Source organism: Chrysochloris asiatica, unplaced genomic scaffold, assembly GCF_000296735.1.
Source record: "Chrysochloris asiatica unplaced genomic scaffold, ChrAsi1.0 scaffold00003, whole genome shotgun sequence".
NCBI lineage: Eukaryota > Metazoa > Chordata > Mammalia > Afrosoricida > Chrysochloridae > Chrysochloris > Chrysochloris asiatica.
The window spans coordinates 636,875-659,576 of NW_006408521.1; the positions used below are offsets into that span (position 1 = coordinate 636,875).

Genomic DNA, 22,702 nt, shown 5'->3' on the forward strand with positions numbered 1-22,702 from the left:
GAATATGGGGGAAAAAAAATCTGTTAAAAGACAGACTCAATCGGATTCAGGAGATGACTCCACTACCCAAATCCCTTGTCTACCCCCGTTCCATTCTGCCCATAACAAATCAGCTGCTGCAAACTGTGCTGAGAGATGAATGTGAGAACAGAATTAATCAAAATAAGATGAGGGACCAGCAGTCTATCACAGGTGGCAGTTTGATTAATGAAAGCCAGAAAGTTACTAGTACAATTTGGGAAATCAATGAAACCCAGATGAAGGAAAAAATGATCAGAAAGTTAAAGCTCTTCCTAAGAAAGGGGGAAAAAAGAAGTGAAAATCCTTTGTATTTGTTTAGACCCTTTGACCTGAGAATGTCAAGTCATTTCACAAGCAATTTCTTTTATCCTTGTCTCTGGTTTAGGGGAATCAACCCAGAAGATAGGAATGAGACTTTCCCTTTGGACTGACAGAGGAATCAAAAGTACAGAAGAGAAAAAAGGAGTCTGTATTCTCCCGGCTTTCATTGTAATTGATATCTCCATGAAAGGATGATGGTGGTTATGTGCCATGGAGTCAGTTCCGACACATAGTGACCCTGCATAGGGTTTCCGAGGCTGTAAATCTTTACAGGAGTAGAAAACCTCATCTTTCTCTCACTGATCAGCTGATAGTTTTGAACTTCTGATCTTGAGGTTAGCAATGTAACTTGTAATCACTACACTACTTGAGCTCCTTGCCAAGGCCTTATACAGCTGTTTTGATTAATCTGATAGTAAATATCTTTGGGGCATCTGTCCAACTCAGAGTGTTTCTTCTCTGAGAATTATTCCTTTCTTTACCAGAAAGGAATTCTGGCCACCATGTTTATAATATGGACTCTCCCTCATTCCCACCATGTCATAGTTGATTGCATCACTGATGGATACCTAACAAACTGCTATCAATTACGTTCTCTCTGTCATGATTTTGAACTAGGATTCAGAAAATGTCTCAATATCTAAATTAAATGTTGTGAGGTAGGTAAAAGTAAAGAGACGGTCTGCAGAGACAAGAATAAAGTAGTGTTTAAAGCTGAAGCAGTTATCTCCTGTGCCCCTGACATCTTTCCATCTCTTGGTTCCATTTGCCTGTGAGGCCCGGTTACATGGTTTGCCTTTAGGTTGACTGAGGGACACAAGCATTCTATGAGTTCTCTATGGGTTTTGCTGCTTGTGACTAAAAGTTTCATAATAAGAATGTCCTTGAAGAGTCTGTGGGATCCACATCTTTCTGCTCGTAATTTCTGCCTCGTGATTCCCTTTTAGTTTTTCTCCTACTTCTCCATCCATTTCTCAATTTCCCCTCATTGTATCTATTTTTCTGCCTGTCCCTTAAATACAGCTATATCTTAATGCTCTGTGCTCAGCCCATCTCTTACCTTCCTGGGAAATATCATCCCCTCCATACCTTCAATTAATATCAGAAAGCAAGTGAGGCGGCACAGGAGGCACTCACTCATCTCTGCCAAGAAATTTAGAAGACAACTATCTGGCCGACTGATTGGAAGAGATCCATATTTGTGCCCATTCCAAAGAGAGGTGACCCAACGGAATGCGGAAATCATCAGACAATCTCTTTGATATCTCAAGCGAGTTAAGTTTTGCTAAAGGTAATACAGAAACAGCTACAATCATACATTGACAGAGAACTTCCAGAGGTTCAAGCTGGATTCAGAAGAGGCCGTGGAACAAGAGATATCATTGCAGATGACCAATGGATCTTGGCTGAAAGCAGAGACTACCAGAAGGATGTTTACCTATGCTTTATTGACTATGCAAAGGCTTTCGATTGTGTGGATCATGACAAGCTATGGACAACATTGAGAAGTATGAGTAATCCTGATGCCACGTTTTTCTTCACAGAACCCAGCTTCTCGTATTATTTGCTCAGCATACAGGTTGAATAAGTATGGTGAAAGAATACAACCTTGTCTCACACCTTTCCCAATTTTAAAACATTCAGTGTTCCCATGTTTTGTTCGAACAACTGCTTCTTGGTCTAGGTACAGATTTCTCAGAAGTGCAATTAAGTGTTCTGGAATACTCATACTTCTCAATGTTGTCCATAGCTTGTCATGATCCACACAATCAAAAGCCTTTGCATAGTCAATAAAGCATAGGTAAACATCCTTCTGGTATTCTCTGCTTTCAGCCAAGATCCATCGGACATCAGCAATGATATCTCTCGATCCACGGCCTCTTCTGAATCCAGCTTGAACCTCTGGAAGTTCTCTGTCAATGTATGATTGTAGCCATTTCTGTATTACCTTTAGCAAAACTTTACTCGCTTGCGATATCAAAGAGATTGTCCGATGATTTCTGCATTCTGTTGGGTCACCTCTCTTTGGAATGGGCATAAATATTGATCTCTTCCAATCAGTCAGCCAGATAGTTGTCTTCCAAATTTCTTGGCAGAGATGAGTGAGTGCCTCCTGTGCCGCCTCACTTTCTTGAAAGATTTCAATTTTTATTCCATCAATTCCTGGTGCCTTGTTCTTTGCCACTTCTTTCAATGCACTTTGGACTTCCTCTCTGAGTATCATTGGCTCTTGTTCATATGGTATCTCTTGAAATGGTTGAACATTAACCATTTCCTTTTGGTACAATGACTCTGTGTATTCCTTCCATCTTTTCTTGATTCATTCTGCATCATTCAATAATTTGCCCAGTGAATCTTTCAATAATGAAAGTCAAGGCTTGAATTTTTTCTTCAGTTCCCCCATTAGCTATTAGATATATGCAAATAAAAACAACAATGGGATGTTATCTCAAAACAGAATGAATAGCAAAGTTCAAATAAGCAGAAAATAACAAACACTGGCATGGGTGTGGAGAGACTGGAATTCTCATATACTGCTGGTGGGACTGAAAGTTAGATCATGAATAAGGAAGACCATAGAAGAATTGATGCATTTGAGTTACGGTATTGAAGGGGACTATTGAAAGTTCCATGAAACTTCTAACACAAACCAATCTCTGTTAGAAGAAGTACAACTAGAATGTTCCTTGGAATCCAGGATGGCCAGACTTTGTCTCACTTACTTCGGACATATTTTCAGGAGGAATAAGTCCATGGAGAAGGATATGTTTAGGAAAGTGGAGGGTTGGAGAAGGAGAGGAAGACCCCCCCTAATGGGATGGATTGGAATAATACAGCCACTATGGAAAACAATATGGCACTTCCTTAAAAACCTGGAAACAGAAATGCAATAAGATCCAGCAATCCCACTACCAGAGAAATAGGATTCAATATACAAATAAATAAATGACACCTCTGTTCATCACAGCACTATACACAATAGCAAAAAGATGGAAACAACCTAAGTGCCCATTAAGAGAAAACAGATACATAAGTTATGGTACACACGATGGAATACTACTCAGTGTTAAACAATAATGCTGAATCTGCTAATTCACACTAGATGAGCCTAGAGATATTATGTCATGTGAGATAAGACTGTAAACATTTATGGGAGCAGACTGCTGTTTCTTTTTTTTCCCACAGAGTGACTAGTGGGTTCAAACTGCCAACTTTTTGATTAGTAGCCAAGTAATTAACTGATGTGACACCAGGGCTTTTAGAATAAACTATTTTGTTGCTGTTAGGTCCCATCAAGTCGGTACTGACTCATATTGACACAACAGAATGAAACACTGCCCAATCTGGCACCAACTTCACAATAGTTGCTATGTTTGAGCACACTGCTGCTGCCACTGTGCCAATCCATCTCATTGGGGGTCTTCCCCAAACATGATCTCCTTATCCATGGACTTATCCCTCCTGATAATATGTCCAAAGTAAGAGAGACAAATTCTGGCCATTCTGGATTCCAAGGAAAATTGTAGTTGTACTTCTTCCAACATAGATTGGTTTGTTCTTTTGGCAGTCCATGGAACTTTTAATAGTCTCCTCCAATACTATAACTCAAATGCATTAATTGTTCTATAGTCTTGCTTATTCACGGTCTTTCACGTGCATATAAGGTTATTGAAAATACCATGACTTGAGCCAGACACATCTTACTCCTCAAGTTGACATCTTTGCTCTTGAACAATTTAAAGAGGTCTTAAATTGTGCAGCAGATTTGCCTAATGTAATACGACATTTGATTTCTTGATTGCTGCTTCCTTGAATGTTGATGGTTGATGAGAGCAAACTGAAGTTTTTGACAACTTCAATCTTTTCTCCATTTATATGGATGTTATTTATTGGTCCAGTGGTTAGAATTTTTGTTTTCTTTACATTGAGGTGCAACCCATACTGAAGGCTGTCATCTTTGATCTTCATCAGTATTTTAAGTCCTCTTTTCTTTCTGCAAGCAAAGTTATATTATCTGCATATTTTTGTTGGTGGTAAGTGTCGATTTGACCCATAGTGACCCTGTGTAGGGTTTCCAAGGAGCAGCTGGTGAGCTTGAACTACTGACCATGCTGTTCAAATGATTTTGCAGTATTATCTGCGTATAGTAGGTTGTCAACAAGTCTTCCTCCAAAATTATTTTTTCATAAAAACCAAGTTCTTGGATTATTTGCTCAGCATACAGATTGAATACATATGGTGAAAAACACAAGTGTGGAGTGCACCTTTCCTAATATTAAACCATTCAGTGTTTCTTTGTTCTGTTGGAACAACTGCTTCTTAGTCTATGTACAGGTACCTCATGAGCACAATAAAGCAGCCCGGAATACTCATTCCCTGCAATGTTGTCCATAGCTTTGTCATGAACCACACAATCGAAAGACTTTACATAGTCAACAAAGCACAAGTAAAAATCTTTCTGGTACTCTGTTTTCAGCCAAGATCCATCTGACATCAGCAATGATGCCCCTTGTTCCATGTCCTCTTCTGAATTCAATTTGAACCTCTGGAAGTTTTCTGTCAATGTATGGTTGCAGCCATTTTTAAATTATCTTTAACAAAATTTTACTTGCATGTGATATTAGTAAAATTGTCTGATGATTTCTGCATTCCTTTGGGTTACCTCTCATTGGACATAAATATGGATCTCTTCCAGTCAGTTAGCCATGTGGTTGTCTGCCAAATTTCTTGGCATAGACAAGTGAGTGTCTACAGTGCTGCCTCATCTTGTTGAAAGATTTCAATTTGTATTCCATCAATTCTTAGTGCCTTGCTATTTGCCAGTGCCGTTAATTCACCTTGGACTTCCTTCAGAATCATTGGCTCTTGATCATATACTACCTTTTAAATGGTTGAACAGCATCCATTTCTTTCTGGTACAGTGACTTTGTATATTCCTTCCATCTTATTTTAATGCTTTCTACATTATTCAATATATTGTCCATAAAAAACAATATTTCAAGTCAAGGCTTGAATTTTTTCCTTCAGTTGTTTTAGCTTGAGAAATACTGAGCGTGTTCTTCCCCTTTGGTTCTCTAGTTCCAGATCTTTGCACATTTCATTATAATGTTTGACTTTGTCTTCTCAAGATACCCTTCAAAATTTTCTATTCAGCTCTTGTACTTCCTCATTTCTTCCATTTGCTTTAGCATCTCTATACAGGAGAGCAAATATCAGAGTTTCGTCTGACAACCATATTGGTCTTTTCCTTCTTTCTTATCTTCTTAATGATCTTTTGCATTCTTTCTGTATGATGTTCTTAATGCCATCCCATAACTCACCTCATCTTCAGTCTTCAATGTCTAATGCATCAAATCTGTTCTTGAGATAATCTCTAAGTTCAAGTGGGATATGTTCAAGGTCATATTTTGGCTCTTGTGGATGTGTTTTAATTTTCTTCAGCTTCAGCCTGAACTAGAATATGAGCAATTAATGGTCTGTTCCACAGTCTGCCCCTGCTCTTACTTTGGCTAAAGATAGGGAGCTTTTCCATGGTCTCTTTCCACAAATGTGTCAATTTGATTTCTGTGTACTCCATCTGGTGAGGTCCATGTGTTTAGTCAGTTATCTTTTACGTTGTGTAAAAAAGTATTTGCAATGAAGAAGTCATTGGTCTTGAAAAATTCTATCATGAGATCACCAGCATCATTTCTATTACCAAGGTTATACTTTCCAACTACTGATCCTTTCTCTTTGTTCCAACCTTCACATTCCTATCACCAGTAAGTGTCAATACATCCTGATTGCATGCGTGATCGATTTCAGACTGAAGAAGTGTGTAGAACTCTTCAGTTTCATCATTATTGACTTTACTGGTTGGTGCATAAATGGAAATAACAGTTACACTAACATGTCTTTCTTGTAGGCCTATGGCTATTACCCAGTCACAGACAGCATTGTACTTTAAGACAGATCTTTGTGTGTTCTTTTTGATGAAAAATGCAACACCGTTCTTCTACATTTTCTTTGAATAATTAGCAAAGCAATTAGCTAAGCAGTAGAATACTGTCTCTACCAACCTACACTAGAAACACAGGTTTGACAAAGAAGAAGACATTATACAGACTTGAAGAGCTGCTGTAAGTTTCGGTGGAGTTTGGGCACCTTGACTGAGAGATGAATAAGAACTTTTTGGGCTAAATACATTAAAGAAGAGTCCCAACTAGAAAGCATTAGTCGACAGTGATGGATTAGAAACAATGGCTTACAGAATTTATGAACTTGTAGTCATGTGGGTTATTAAGACAGTAACAACTCCGGATCAGGGTCAAAAGGCTACAACTCTGAACAGGAACCTCATGGGCAACCTTTCTTTCTCAGTACAAGGAGCTCTGGTAGCATAGTGGTTACGAATCGGGCTGCAAACTGCAAGGTCAGCAGTTCGAAACTTCCAGCTGTTCCATGGGAGAAAGATGAGGCTTTCTGCTCCCATAAAGATTTACAGCCTCGGAAACCCTATACAGGGTCACTATGAGTTGGAACCAACTCCACGATACTTAACAACAACAACAAACAATTCTTTCAGCTCCTTTCCACCATGTGGTCCTTCTCTCAGACTCCTGAGGAGAGGTTCTGCCCCCTAAGGGCAGACTCCTCTTGGCCCATGTTAAAGCTCTTTTAGGAAGATTCTTGCCAACTTTCTCTCTGCTTCTTTTCTCTTCTTTCTTCTTCCTGCTTCTTCCTGTCTGAAAAACGTCTGTGGGGTCGACTGTCTAGATAAATAACTCATTGTCAATTTCAATGGATAGCTTTTCCACCTGGGCTATGAACAACCAATCTCCTCCTGGTAGACCACAGACACTTCATTTGCATAGTTTATTGACCAGTCCTGCCAACTGTATACGAATCAACTTGTAAGACCCTACAAAAAGCATCAAACCACAGGTTGTACAGTTTACCTATGAAGTGTCAATCAACCTGGATAAAAACTACAAACCCTCTTGTGTAGAAAACTAGGGTGATGGGAACTTCTCAAGGTTTACGGAGAAAATCTCTCCAGCTGTCTTTCCAAAGAACCAAGACAACAGGACTCCCAAAGAACCTCATTTCACCAGAGAGCCTTAAATGGATATGTATAAATCATAAGAAGGTATTCAGTATTAGCTTTCTGATCTCTTTCTCATCCTCCAAGACAAGCTCAGCTTCCTCACATGCTGTTGAGGGTGATAAAAGTGCTACTAATCTCTTGTGATGAGGGCCATCTTATCTCCTAGATTCCACACAATGTCCAGGCTGCTTTCCTTCATACAAAAGTTTTTATTCTTGTTGGGAGACCATTAAAATCATGTTTTCTTGAAACATATTTAGTGCCATGAGGAAATGGACAAAATATATCCGTGAAAAAAAGGAGGCAGAAAAATGTACACTAGGAATTCAGTTTTCAGAAATTCATGTTTGCATATTCACATATATGACATGTGGTAATTCTGTAGTTTCCCCTCACCTGGATAATATATGGTAACGGTACAACAAGCTATTAGGCTTGTCTCCTTCTTCTCCTGAACTATGGCAGTTGAAAGTTAAGAAGAGGCGCACAACTGCCAAGGTGGAAGAATAATCCAGAAACAGAAAGAATTTAGCTAAGAGCTAAATAGAGAATGTGAATTTTGAAGCAAAATGCTGTGTGCTCTGTAGGGTAGCTTCTATTCCCTTTCTCTCATCTGCTTGAAATTATCAATAAAATAGTAGTTTCTCTGACAGAAAATGCTACTAGGTCAGTGTGGGGGGAAGCCAGAGGTTGTTGACAGGACCCAATCATATATGAGAGAATAGATATACACACTAACATACACATTTGCATTGAAAAAGGATTAGGAAAAGACACAGAAATGTTATGATTACTTCTATGTGGTGATATTTCCTACTGAAAGTCACTTTCCAAGTTTACATTACATGCCAAGAAGAACAAATAGACCTATCATGAGTCTCAAGGGAAACCAAAGCTGCCCATCTAGAATTGCTTTGTCAAATTTTAAGTTGTATTCTTTTCTAATACCTAAGCTTTCCAGTCATACAACAACATACTATACTATGATAAGGTCATTTTTCAAAGACTCACTCAAGGTCATACATAATTAGTAGCAAAATCAAGTCTGAAAGTCTTGATTTTAGACCAAGCAGTCACTCTTCTCTTGTTGTTTTGGTATGCATGAGTGTTAAGATAAAATCTGTGTTTGTGTGTGTGTGTGTATATAAAGTGAGAAAAAGAGAAAAATTAGGTATATAAGTATACACGTATACACATACATATATGCATTTTTTACCCTTGAGGAAGCAAATCTGCACTTTCATGCCAGAAATATCTCAAAACATCTAAAACTTTGTGAAGGTTACGTCATGATGGAGCTACAATTTAGGAAATCACCTAGTGAGATAGATTAAGAAGAAATTTTTAGGACGAACTCCTTCAAATAAAGGCCTTATACTTCATAAAAAACCTTTAGGATCCCAGTACCAATAAGAAAATATTCCTCTTAAGCAACTGACAAGCATTAGGTCTCAGCTTGATTGATTGCCCTGCGAGGCCCAACTCCTAGTCAAGTCACAGGAAGACATTCAGACTCCTTTTGAGCAATCAATCCACCCTATTTTATGGGTAGGTCCAGGTAGGCACCTTACATATGAGAAGGCTTCAAAATTTCACCTTGGTTTATATTCTGGTCACCATCATTGAACACAGAATATAAAAGAGAAGGCTAGAGCCATAGATGAAAAATTAAGAGTAGCATATTTGCCCCCTTGTGTGGCGCTGTGGGTTAATGCGCCAGACTGCAAAGCCGTTTGAACTGCAATGTCAGTGGTTCAAGCTCACCAGCTGCTCCTTGGAAACCCTATTCAGGGTCGCTATGGGTCGGAATTGACTCGACAACACTTGACAACAACAACAACAAAAAAGAAGCTGTTGTTGTTAAGTGCCACCAAGTCGATTCTGACTCACAGCAGCCCTACGCATAACAGAATAAAACACTATCCAGTCCTGCACCAACCTCCTAATTGTTATGTTTAAGCCCCTCGTTGTTGTCACTGTGTCACTACATCTTGTTGGGGATCGTCCGTCCTCTTTTTCAATGACTCTACCCTTTACCAAGCATGATGTCCTTCTCTAGTGCTTCCTGACAACAAGCCCAAAATACAAGAGACAAAATCTCACCACCCTCCCTTCTAGAGAGCATTTCTTTGTTCTTCTGGCAATTGATGGCATTTTCAATAGTCTTCACCAACACCATAATTCAAATGCATCATTTCTTCTCTGACCTTTCTTGCTACCTAACAACTTAGTGCTGAAACTGACCTCTTTGCTCTTGAACTCTTTAAAGAGGCCTTACGCGCAGATTTGCCTAATGCAATACTTGTTTGATTTCTTGACTGCTGCTTCCATAAGCACTGGTTATGGATCCAACCAAAATGCAATCTTTGACAACTTCACTCCTTTCCCCATTTATAATGATGCCATTTATTTATCTAGTTGTGAGAATTTTCGCTTTCTTTACATTGAGGTGCAATTCATATGCAAATGTTTCAGGTCCTCTTTGCTTCCAGCAAGCAAAGTTGTATCATCTACATATCTCAAGTTGTTAATGAGTCTTCCTCTGATACTAATGCTACATTCTTCTTCATATAGTCCAACTTCCTAGATTATTTGCTCAGCATACAGATTTAATAAATATGGTAAGGGAATACTTATTCAAACTGTATGATTTTAAACCATTCAATATCCCCTTTTTCTGTTCGAGCTACTGCCTCCTGTTTCTATGTACAGCTAGCTCATGAGCGCAATTAAATATTCTGGAAATCCCATTCTTCCTAATGTTATCCGTAGTTTATTATGATCCATGCAGTTGTATGCCTTTGTGTAGTCCATAAAATACAAGTAAATAACTTTCTGATATTCTCTGCTTTTAGCCAAGATACATCTGACATCAGTCATGATAATCCATATTCCACGTCCTGTTCTGAATCCAGCTTGGATTTGTGGCAGCTCCCTGTAAATGTACTGTTGCAACTGTTTTTTAATTATCTTGAGCAAAATTTTACTTGGATGTGATATTAATGATATTGTTTGATGATGTCTGTTAACCTCTGCTAATCATTGGAGTCCTGGAATGGCACTGTGGGTTGTTGCACCAGACTGCAAAGCCGTTGGAATTGCAAGGCTGGCGGTTCAAGCTCACAGCTGCTCCTCAGAAACCCTATACAGGGTCACTATGGGTCGGAATCGACTCGATGGCACTTAACAACAACAACATGCTAATAATTAAAGATCATTGAAGATCAGATCCAGGTTTAACATTGGATAAATCCTTAATCATCTAGACATGGATTTTCCTGTGTCTTGTGTTACACATTATCTTCTTAGAGGTCTGCTAAGAATCTATAAATTGTTTAGACAAAAAAGATTGCAGTGCTTTGTAAAATTATAAATATTTGATATAGTGTAATTGTGCAAGGGCGTTAGTTGTGCATGCAGCCTTATTCTCCTCTTGATTTAGCAGTTTGTACTCTCTCACCCTCAAGGAGCACTGGTAGCACAGTGGTTATGAATCAGGCTGCTAATCTCAAGGTCAACAGTTCAAAACTACCAGCAGTTCCACGGGAGAAAGATGAGGCTTACTGCTCCCGTAAAGATTTACAGCCTGAGAAACCCTGTACAGGGTCGCTATGAGTTGGAACTGACTCCACGGCACACTATCACCACCACCACACTCACCTTCACCCTAATGTGGGACTCATTGTCAATGTTGAAGCCCTGTGGCATAGTGGGTGATTGAAAAATAGAAATTCATTTTCTCACAGTTTAGGAGGTTAGGTGTCCAAATTCAAGGTGTGAATGTTAAAGGAGTTCTTCATCTTTTTTAGATTCTGTTGTGTGCCATCAAGTCAATTCAGTCTCAAAGCATGACATAGAACAGAGTAGAACTGCCCTATAGAGTTTCCTAGGCCATAATCTTTATGGGAGCAGATGTTTAGGTTTTTTCTACCTTAGATCCACTGGTAGGTTCAAGCCTTCAAGTTAACAGCTGAGTGCTTAACCACTGCAGCACCAGCTTCCATGGAATTCCTGGACTTGTGGATGCATCTGCTCCCATCTCATTTGAAAGTGTCTGTCTTCCCCGCTCTGTCTGCATGTATAGCTCTGTGTTTATGCTGCTCTTTCCATAACTCAGAAGTGGTTACATTTAGTATTCACACTGCACTGGTACACCCACTACTGACTGGCTGATTACTTTGCCTTTCATAATGAAAGTGATGACATTACATTGTTGTTGTTACTGTTGTTGATTATTGTTGAGTTGGTTCCAACTCACAGCGACCCTGTCTAGGTTTTTTAAGGAGCAGCTGGTGGGTCTGAATTGCCAACCTTGTGGTTCAAACTTACCTTGTGATCTGGTGCATTATCCTGCAGCACCACACTGGGAATCCAACATTACATGTGTTGTTGTTAGGTGCCATCAAGTCAGTACCAACTCATAGAGACTCTATGCACAAAAGAATGAAACACTGCCGGATCCTAGGCCAACCTCACTATTGTTGCCACGCTTGAGCCCATTGATGCTGCCACTTTGCCAATCCATCTAGCTGCAGGTCTTCCTCTTTTTCTCTGAACCTCCACCTTACCAAATATGATATCCTTCTCCAGTGACTGGTCCCTCCTGACAATATGTCTGAAGTAAGAGAGACGAAGTTTGGCCATCCTGGCCTCCAAGGAGCACTCTAGTTACACTTCTTCCAAAACAGATCCGTTGGTTCTTTTGGCAGCCCATGGTACTTTCAATATTCTCCTCCAACACTATAACTCCAAAGCATCAATTATTCTATGTCTTCCTTATTCACTGTCCAGCTTTCACATGTATATGAGGTTATTGAAAACACCATGGCTTGGGTCCGGAGCACCTTATTCCTCAAGCTGACACCTTTGCTCTTCAACCCTTTTAAAAAGGTCTTGTGCAGCAAATTTGCCTAATGCAATTCGTCGTTTGATTTGTGACTGTGGTTCCATGAGAGTTGATAGTCTATCCAAGAAGAATGAAGTCCTTGACAACTTCAATCTTTTCTCCATTGATAAGAATGTTGTATATCGGTCCAGTGGTGAGGATTTTACATCACATTAGGCTAGATTATATCCACACCTATGTCTGTTGTTGTTGTTGTTAAGTACCATTGAGTCAGGTTCCAACCCATAGCAACCTTGTATAGGGTTTCCAAGGAGCAACTGGTAAACTTGAACCACGGGCTTCCTGGTTCAAGTGGATTTTACAGTCCAGCACATTAGCCAACAGCACCACACCAGAACTTCCCAGGTATAGACAGGGTATAGAATCCCACACACCTACAAGAGGACTTGGTAAAAATCCCTTAGCTCTATTTTTACTTTTTCATTAAGTATTTTGAAGACCCCTGACATTCTGGCATGGGGTGGGGAATGTGGGGGTGGAACACAATTCAATCCATAATATAAGCTTTGAAGCCAAGCAAACCAGATTCCATTCTCAAGTCTCTCTGTCATTAACCTAATGATATCAGCATTAGGTCTGTTTGTTGATCTATAAAATGGTGTTGCATTGTAGGGAGAGTGGGGTAAAATACTGAGATCATTGCTTGAGATGGTGTTTGTCTTATGGTAAGAAAAGTGAACTATTATTATTACTATTGACCCAAGTGCCTGAGGCAGACTGTGGTATATTACCACTGGGAGGAGGGAAATTAATGACTAAGTTGACATGCCCCCAAAAAGAAATTACATGGAAAAAAGCAAGAGAGAAACTGTTAGAGCATGCATACCGAATCTTATTTTTAGTACTTCATTAACATTGTTATTATTTTCAGTTTTCCAGCTATTTCTGCAGACTTTTATTTTTAATTCATGGCTCATAGAATTTAAACCAGCATAAGTTTTGTTTCATTATAATTTGCCATATGTAGGCATGTTCTCTATATTTAGTCTATGAATATAAAAATTTACCATGTTGCCAAAGTGCCAGGAATTTTGAAAATTTCAACCTAATCAAAACTGTTGGCTTTATAAAGGAAATAACAGGCACATAAAATTGAAGATACTTGCCAAAATGGACTGGAAACCAGAATTTGCATTTTCTTACTCCTTAATGACTAGTCCGTGGGAAATCTAAGCAAGACCCCAAAAGCCTCAATTTTACTAAGAGGCCCAAGAAGCACACTTAATTTTGCTATGAGTTTGAATCAGGCAAAAATGTGAATAGAAAAAAACCAAAATAAATAAAATAATTTTTTTTTAATGTGAATAAGAAATATTGTCTCTTTTGCCCTTATTGAGATCAGCTCAGTTCTACAAACCAGGAGAAGAATCGGCCTGAACTGCATTCAGCACTCCTTATCTAAGTCCAGGCCAGATTTTTTTCTTTTTAAATTGTGGTTTAAAAAAATAAAAACCAGAGGGGTGGGGGAAACCATCTTATTGTCTTCTGACTGATTCTTCACAGCCTTTTCCTAAAAATATCCCTTGGTTAGGCACTATATATGGCACTGTACTTATTTGTTCATATGGTAAAAGGTTAGGAAAATTCTGCAGATTTTAAAGATGCTGTCTAAATAAATACTTGGTTCAAAATCTTGCTGTGATTTTTAAATTAAGTTTTTATTGTGGTGACTGATTTGGGAGAGGATTGTTTTATTTACCATATTTTGATATTACTATTTTTTGCTGCTTAGTGGTTGCTTGCTTGCTTGTAAGAAATAAATGTACTTTTCTGGAGAATCGTCTTGATAAGGTAGCTGTAGACATGTTTTAAGAATCCAAAGAGAGCCTATAAAGAATGCTTTCTAAAAATAGCTCCAAATAGGCTAGAAGATTGATTACCACACACACACACACATACAATTGTCAAGGTAGCAATCCAGCATCATCAATAAGCATGTAGATGACTGAGAAAATGTACCCAGTGCCCTGGTCCACCACCCTTTCCTCTCTCTCTCCTTTAAGCTGAGCCTCCTGATGCCTACCAGCAGCTCTGTCTTCCCCAGACTGCTCTCAGGGTGACACAGAATCGTGCCTTCCCACTTCCTGCTAGTCCAAGTCCAACCATGAACCACTGTTTCCACGAGGCCTCAGATTCCACCTTGCTTCTGATTTCATTTATATCATGCAACATAGTTCAGGTACCTAGACCTCTCTTCTGGCCCTGTGTGCCACTCTCCCTGTACAGTATAGCAGTTTTCCCAGCACGGTAGCTTATTTTGACTCCTGTTAAACTCTTCTAAGAACTAAAGTATCATCCTTCATGGCTGATTTTATTTCAGACTTTCCTAATACCATCTACCAACCAGTTGACTTGGATCATCACATACTACCTGCTCTTGACTTACTGTTTCTAATTCTGCCCAGTAATTTATTGCACCGATATCTTGTACCAGAAGTTTGTGCTCAACTATAAACCTAATGGTTTCTTTCAGCCACAAAAGAAAGACTGACAATTTACTTCCATAAAAATTTTTTTTTTAAATTACAACAAAAAACTTGTGGCCATCAAGTTGATTCCAGCTCATAGTGACTCAGGGCAGAATTGCCCCATAGGGTTTCCATGGTATAAATCTCTACAGATGCAAACTGCCACATATTTTTATTATGGAATGGCTATTGGGTTCATACAGCTAACCCTTCAGTTATCACCCAAGCACTTAACCACTGCAACATCAGCGCTTCTATTTCAAAATATTATAGCCCAGAAAACCATATATATCAGTTCTACACTGTAACACATGGTGTTGACATAAGCTGGGATCAGGCCAACAGCAGTGAGCTTGTCTTTGGTGTATTCTGTGCCAGACACCATCAGTGGCACATAACTTACTATGATGAGTACATAGAATCACAGTTAAGAACACTGACTCTGGGTGCAGGGATTAAACTGGAGTTCCCCATTTATTAACTACATATTTACAGCAATGTAAAGCTTCTGTGCATAGAGTAAGTGTTTAGTAAATAACTGCAGAATGAAAGAATGAATGGTTGTTTGCCCCACTGTCACAATGAAGCCATTGTTTATTAGTTTATTTTTATGAAACAAATAAAACAAATCCCAGCCATGAAAAATATTACATGGCTTCAGTGTATCTTCTTCTTCTCAAGAAGTCACAATTATTTAAGAATGACTATTGAAGTCCTGAACTGACTCAATGGCATTTATGAGAAACAACAACAACAGCAACATTGAAATCCTGTTGTGGCTGTAGGACAAGCACTGAACTGCCAGCCACAAGGTCAGGATTCAAACCCACCAGTAGCTTCTTGGAAAGTCTATACAGGGTTGCTGTGAGTCAAAACTTACTTGATGACACTTAGTAACATCAACAACATTAGGGATCATGGAACTCTTGGTGTGGTACTGCAGGATAAGCACAGAACTAGTAACCGCAAGGCCAAGCGTTCAAAACCACAGGTCTCTCCTTGGAAACCCTATGCAGGGTCACTATGAGTTGTAACTGACTTAGTGGCACTGAACAACAACAACATCAGGGTAATGAACTTAAGATATAGGGTCAAAGTTATATTTTATTTTCCTTCCTAAATTAAATTTAGAATTCTTGTTGTATGCTGTCAAGTCAGTTGCAACCCTGTATAGGTTTTCCAAGAAATGGTTGATGGGTTTAAATGCCTACCTGGCCATTAGCAGTCCAGTGGTTATCCTACAGTGCCACACCAGCATTTCCATAACCCCAATGTTATTATTGTTAAGTATCATCAAGTCAGTTTTGACTCACAGTGACCCTGTATAGGTTTTCCAAGGAACAACTGAGTTTGAACTCCCAACCTTGTGGCTAGTAGTTCAGTGTTCATCCCACAGTGCTACACCAAGACTCAAAATTTAGAATAGTTACTTTAGGAAAAAAAGAAAAAGAAAAAGAAAACAGAATCATAAACACTTACCACTGGTGGTTGCTTTGTCTGTTGTGTTGGTTTAGGATAAAGGGATCTGGGGGTATTGACTGGCAAGCTAGACAAAGTCTCACAGATCATTGTAACTCTGAAGGGCATGGCTGTTTGTGTGTGCTTTACCAGCCGAGCTTCCATCCTTCCCTTGTCTGATATCAGTACCTCTACTGGGAGTTCTGGTGTGGTGATGTAGGATGAGAACTGGATTACAAAGTCGGTTTGAACCTCAAGGTCAGTGATTCAAACTCACCAGTCGCTCCTCAAAAATCCTATACAGGATCACTATGAGTTGGAAATGACCCAACAGCACTTGACAACAACAACAACTTTTGGTGAGGAGTCCTGGTATGGCACTGTAGGATAAGCATGGGACTACTAACCTCAATGTTGGCAGTTCAATCCCACCAGCTACTTCTGGGAAACCCTACAAAGGGTCAATATGAGTCAGAATCAACTCAATAGCTCTTAACAACAACAACAATATTTGGTTAAACACTCCGCTGATAACCAAAAGGTTGACAGTTTGAACCCATCCAGTGGTTCTATGGGAGAATGAGCTGGTGATCTATTTACAGAAAGTCTGCAAGCAAGAAAACCCCATGAAACTGTTTTGGATATGGGGTTGCTTGGAATCAGAAAACACTCAACAGAACCCCAAAATAACAGCAACAATTTTCCATTTAGGAAATACCCTTCCCAGTGTTCACCCTTATGAGTTTAGAGGGGCTGTCCACATCCCCCAGCTATAGATAAAACTAAGTCTAAACCAATCAGCACATTCTTGCTCAAGCTCTGTGGTTTGACCCAAGTCATACTAATTGGATACTGGTGCAAGATTTTTGCAAAACTCTAGGATAAAGAAGTTCTCTCTATTGGAGGGCAAGGTAAAGCCTAGAGATGGAGATATCAATATCCCTAACCGAATTATTTAAGCCTCTAGATCCTGCTAGCCTGAAGGCAGTGCCACATTGAACTTTGAAGTTGAATGAACCAATAAATTCATGCTTTTGTTCAAACAACTTGAAGTTCTGTTTGTCACTAGAAAACCAAAAATTCTTGACTAATACAAAGAGTCACCAAACTTTTCCTATCAATAAACTTAAAAGTGAAGTCTTTAGAAATGATCAGACACAACGGAACTGTATTATTAACTGTATCATATTAACTATATTTAAAAGATACTGATATATAATACAGGATGCTAATTTAATAGAACTTTGCAATGTCAAAAATATTTACATCTTCTGCCTAGATCACCCAATTCCTTTAATCAGATTACTTGAAAAGTCAAGTCAGCAAACAAAAGGCTGCCTCCTGAGTGAGAACCAGAGTAAAGAAAGATGACTAATTTGAAGTCTATTTTATCTGAACCAAGTTCAAAGCCACCAGCTACTCTTCGGAAACCCTACACAGGGTTGCTATGAGTTGGAACCAACTCGACAACACAATGAAAGTCCATGATCAACACTGCCACCCAAAAGAGCACCTCTTTTATGCCTGAATTTTTATCTATTATATCTAAGCATGTTTTTAATCTGGATGTTGTTGTTGTTATATTAATTTCCAACCCATAGCAACCCTGAATAGGGTTTCCAAGGACCCATAGTGACCCTTTATAAGGTTTCCAAGGAGCAGCTGGTGAGCTTGAACCACCGACCTGGTAGTTCAAATGACTTTGCAGTCTGACGCATTAGCCCACGGCGTCACACCAGGACTCCTTACTCTGGATATGATCAAGTAACCCTCATACTTTCTGGATATGATCAAGTAACCCTCATACTTCCTTTTTATGATTAAGATTGACCCTTTTCTACTCACAGAACCTAGTCAGTTGCATTGACTCTTGTCTTCCTCGATTCAATGAGATTCCATTTCCTAAACACCAATCACATTTTCTTTCTGCCTTTACAAATGTACGTCCTGATCACCTTGACTGATGTTACAGCCATTTCACACTTCACAGAAACACAATTGCAGCTAATATCTTGGTTTCTACTCACAGGTGTCTAACTTCATTCATTCCTTGAGATTTTTAAGTTATGTTCACAAAGGGCATGGGAAGGACCGCCTCACTATCACCCCAAATACTATGATGCCCTTAAAAAGGGAAATGTAGTCAGAACTCAAGAAATTGATGGGCATCAGGATTGTCAACTTCCCAAGTGCCATAAGAACTCATTTTTTTAAAATTGAGGTAAAATTCTTAGCAGTGAAATACATGAAGTCTAAATGTTAAGTTTAATGAATTCTAACAAATGTATGGTGATGGTGGTGGTTGTGTACCATGAGTTGATTCTGACTCTAAGGTTGTAAATCTTTACGGGAGCAGAAAGCTTTATTTTTCTCCTGAGAGGTGACTAGTAGAGTCCAACTACTGACCTTGCAGTTAACTGTGTAACTTGTAATCCACTAGGCTACCTGGTCTCCTTAACAAGTGTATATACCCATATAATTCACACCCAAATCAAGATAAAGAACATTCTCATAACCTAAGGAAGTTCATGGAGGCTCATTTTTAACAACCAAAGTTTCATAGACTCCAAGCAATATTAGTTTCTTGATTGTACCCATTGATTGAGAAAACATATATTGATAGAAAACTGCTATTAATTCAATAATACTTTTATACATGTATTTGTTTTAATATCACAAAGGTAGTGAAATATTTTAATAATAAAAGAATTGTTTACATATATTTGAGTGTACTATTTCATTGGTGAACAGACATTCTACAATGTGTATAGCATACACCTTTCAATCAATTGCTTTTGATCGAAGCATGAAAGGATTCTTAATTCTATTATCACAGCTATTGGCATAAACAGTTCACAGTGGCGTAAAAAGGGTATGAAAATTAAGACTATCCCTGCCATTTGTTAATAATGTACACATAGACAAAAAGTAACCCTCTTTAAACTGCAGTTCTTTTCTTGTGTTAAATTGAAATGATCTACCTTAAAGAAAAGAGCTCTGGAAGTGTAGTAGTTAGGAGTCAGGCTGCCAGCCTCAAGGTCAGCAGTTCAAAACTACCATCAGTTCCACTGGAGAGAGATGAAGTGTTCTTCTCCTGTAAAGATTTATAGCCTCAGAAACTCTGAGTTGGGTCAGAGCCGACTCCACAGTACTTATCAACAATAACAACCTTAAAGAATTTTTATGAGGATCAAGTGATACAACGTGTGAAATTTTGACAACTCTTGCTTTCATTTTTTAATTGCTATACTTTAATAAATATACTATTTAAAGGAATAGGTTTCATCGAACTATTCATACATGGTTCTTTTATCCGGTAAGTCATATGCTAACTTGTGTGGTAGAGTCTTTTAACAAAATATAAGAGGTTCCTTCTAGTGAAGTTTAAGGAGCACTTGTAGCATAGATGTTATGCATTGTGCTGCTAACCACAAGGTCAGCAGTTCAAATCCACCAGTCACTCCAAGGGAGAAAAATAAGGCTTTCTTCTCCCATAATGATACAGTCTCAGAAACTGACTCAATGCCACCCTGAAGCCACAGTCACAGCAGTGACATTTTATCGCAAAGAATCTCAGATCAGTCACATTAAACTTTCAAAAATGAATTATGAAATATTCTGTACAGATCTATTTGAATTTTATAAATGTGTTTAAAAGACCAATACTGGTAGATGATTTATTCAAATCAATACAATCCACTGGAGTACAGTGAGGGCTCAAATCCAGTTCTCCCAGTGCCCCCTTTGGTGGTTTTGGTTACTCTTGATAAGTAAATACAGTATCTGAAGAATGTCTTAGTCGGAGCTTTCTAGAAGAGCAAAATCAATGGAGACTATATATAAATATATCTAGAGATTTTCTTCAAGAAAATGATCTCACAATTATGGGGGCTGGTAAATCCCAAATTCACCAGCCAAGTGACAGGCTGAAGAATTTGGTTGGCTCAGGTGGCTGATAAATCCAAATTCTGCAGGTCTGGTGGCAGGCTAAAGACTTCTTCAGTCTTATCTCCCAAGAATCACAGGTCAGGTAAAAAGAAGAATGCAGGGGAGAGAGAGAGAGAGCCTTTACAGACATGCATTTATATGTTGAAGGCAGACCACATCTCCAAGGAAAGTCCCCTTTCACCTGATTGACTGTTCACAAGACATCACATCATATAAGTCATTACATTTTATTAAAGCATGGCAGAGCAATCAGTCTAGTGTCTGCCAAACCAGTGAGAATTTATACTAACCCAGAAGACACATAGTATTAACTATCACAAAGAGTGAAGAGCACTTAAAATACTAATGAAGATCAAAGACCATAGCCTTCAGTATGGCTTGCACGTCAATGTAAAGAAAAAAAAACAAACTCCTCAGTACTGGCCCAATAAATAATAGCATCATGATCAATGAAAAACAGACTGAAGCTATCAAAGACTTCATTTTGCTTGGATCCACTGTCAACACACATAGAAGCAGCAGTCTAGAAATCAAATAGGGGTCACAAACCAGCTCAGTATTTCTGTGGCTGCTGAGGTGGTCATGAAATGGACTCCTACTTTACGGCTTCTGTCCACTCTGTAATGGGAAGCGCCTTCCCCATAGGATACCAATGCAAGCCTGAATGAAAAAAACAATTTCTTCCCCCTAAGCTATGCATATCAGTTACACAGAAATATCACTTTGGAAAAAAGCCTTCAGGAGCACCTATATGAGTTCATACAATCTCAGCAGATCACCTTGCAACTTGTTCTTCAAGTTCTGCTTCAGTCTGATACCGCGACATAGTCAGCATTGACTCAGAGGGTCAGGAACAGAGTCAAGTTCAAGGGCTCTCTAAAATACCTACAGATTTTACAATAATGTGTTGATTTTTGCTTTGAATTATGTTTAATTCAGAGAGGTCACAGAGCTTATTAAAGTGGATAAAGTGAAAATTGTAGATCGCAGTGGTAAAAACATTGGCTCCAATTCTTCAGAATCAATAAGGAAAATGATTTTGTTATGCTAGCTTCTGTTACTACTCATTGCTTGGTAAAGAGAAGCATAGAAGGTACTTTGAAAATTTATTCTAGCAATGCAGAAATGACTATACTGTGCTATATTATCAAAGAATGCCAGGAAAGAGATGCTTATAACTCTGTAGCATCTTTGTTGTTGTTGTTAAGTGCCGTCGAGTCAGTTCTGACCCATAGCGACCCTGTACAGGGTTTCTGAAGCTGTAAATCTTTACAGGAGCAGAAAGCCTCATCTTTCTCCCACGGAGCAGCTGGTATTTTCAAACTGCTGACCTTGTGGTTCGCAGCCTGATTCGTAACCATGACGCTACCAGAGCTCCTTAGCCTCTTTCTTACATTACCTTTATTATATAGCCTGAAGAAACTTCACATTTTTTTTTATGACAACTCAAAAGCAATGCCTTCCTGAAACCATTCTTTAACAAACTCATTTTAAAACATAAAAAAAGAAATCAAATGACATATTGCATTAGGCAAATCTGCTGCACAAGACCTCTTTATTGAGTTCAAGAGCAAAGATGTCAGTGTGAGGACTAAGGTGCATCTGATACAAGCCATGGGATTTTCAATAACCTCACATGCATGTGACACTGGACAGTGAATAAGGAAGACTGTAGAAAAAAATTGATACATTTGAGTTATGGTGTTAGAGAAGAATATTAAAAGTACCACAGACTGTTGGAAGAACAAACAAATCTCTGTTGAAAGAATACAGCCAGAATGTTCCTTAGAAACCAGGATGGCAAGCCTTCATCTCTCATACTTCAGACATGTTATCAGGATGGGCCAGTCCCTGGAGAAGGGCAGCATGCTTGGTAAAGTGGAGGGTCAGCGTAAAAGAGGGAAACCCCCAATGTACTGGCACAGTGGCAGCAGCAATGGCCTGAAGCGTAACAATGATTTTGAGGATGGTACAGGACTAGGCAGTATTTCATTCTGCTGTGCGTAAGGTAGCTATGAGTTGGAACTGACATAACAAAACTACAACATTCTTTGTTATATGGAATCATATTCTTAATTAAGGAAATATTTCTGTATAAAATTACTTTTCTGGCAGTTCCCACAGTCCTAGTAGTTCAATATGAAGATTATTTGGAATTCTCAGGAGGCTAAAGCATTCATTTTTCTTGTGTCTCTATAATTCACCTGCAGCATAGAGCTTGTCTGGGGTTGTTGAGCAGCTAACTGCCTTAATAACTCGCCCCCAACTCCATAAGCTCTGTCATGGCCATTCTCCACCTGTGAGTGAGCCATTTAGAATCACAGCTGTGTTTCACCTCTGACGTCCAAGGCTTTAGTAACCACCTAACACACTGTGGAGTTCCCAGGGGGAAATTAAACTGAGTGATTTTGAATAACAAGAGCTGAATAACAGTTGAAGCAACATGCCTGGTTAAGTTGTAAAACACACTGTCAAGGTACCCTGGAGAGCAAC

At 38.9% G+C, this 22,702-nt stretch overlaps 1 pseudogene; it reads left to right on the forward strand.

The window, feature by feature from the left end:
• LOC102825401 overlaps positions 1-21,260 on the forward strand; it is a 36,190-nt pseudogene extending 14,930 nt beyond the window's left edge.
• The last annotated feature ends 1,442 nt before the right edge of the window (positions 21,261-22,702 follow it).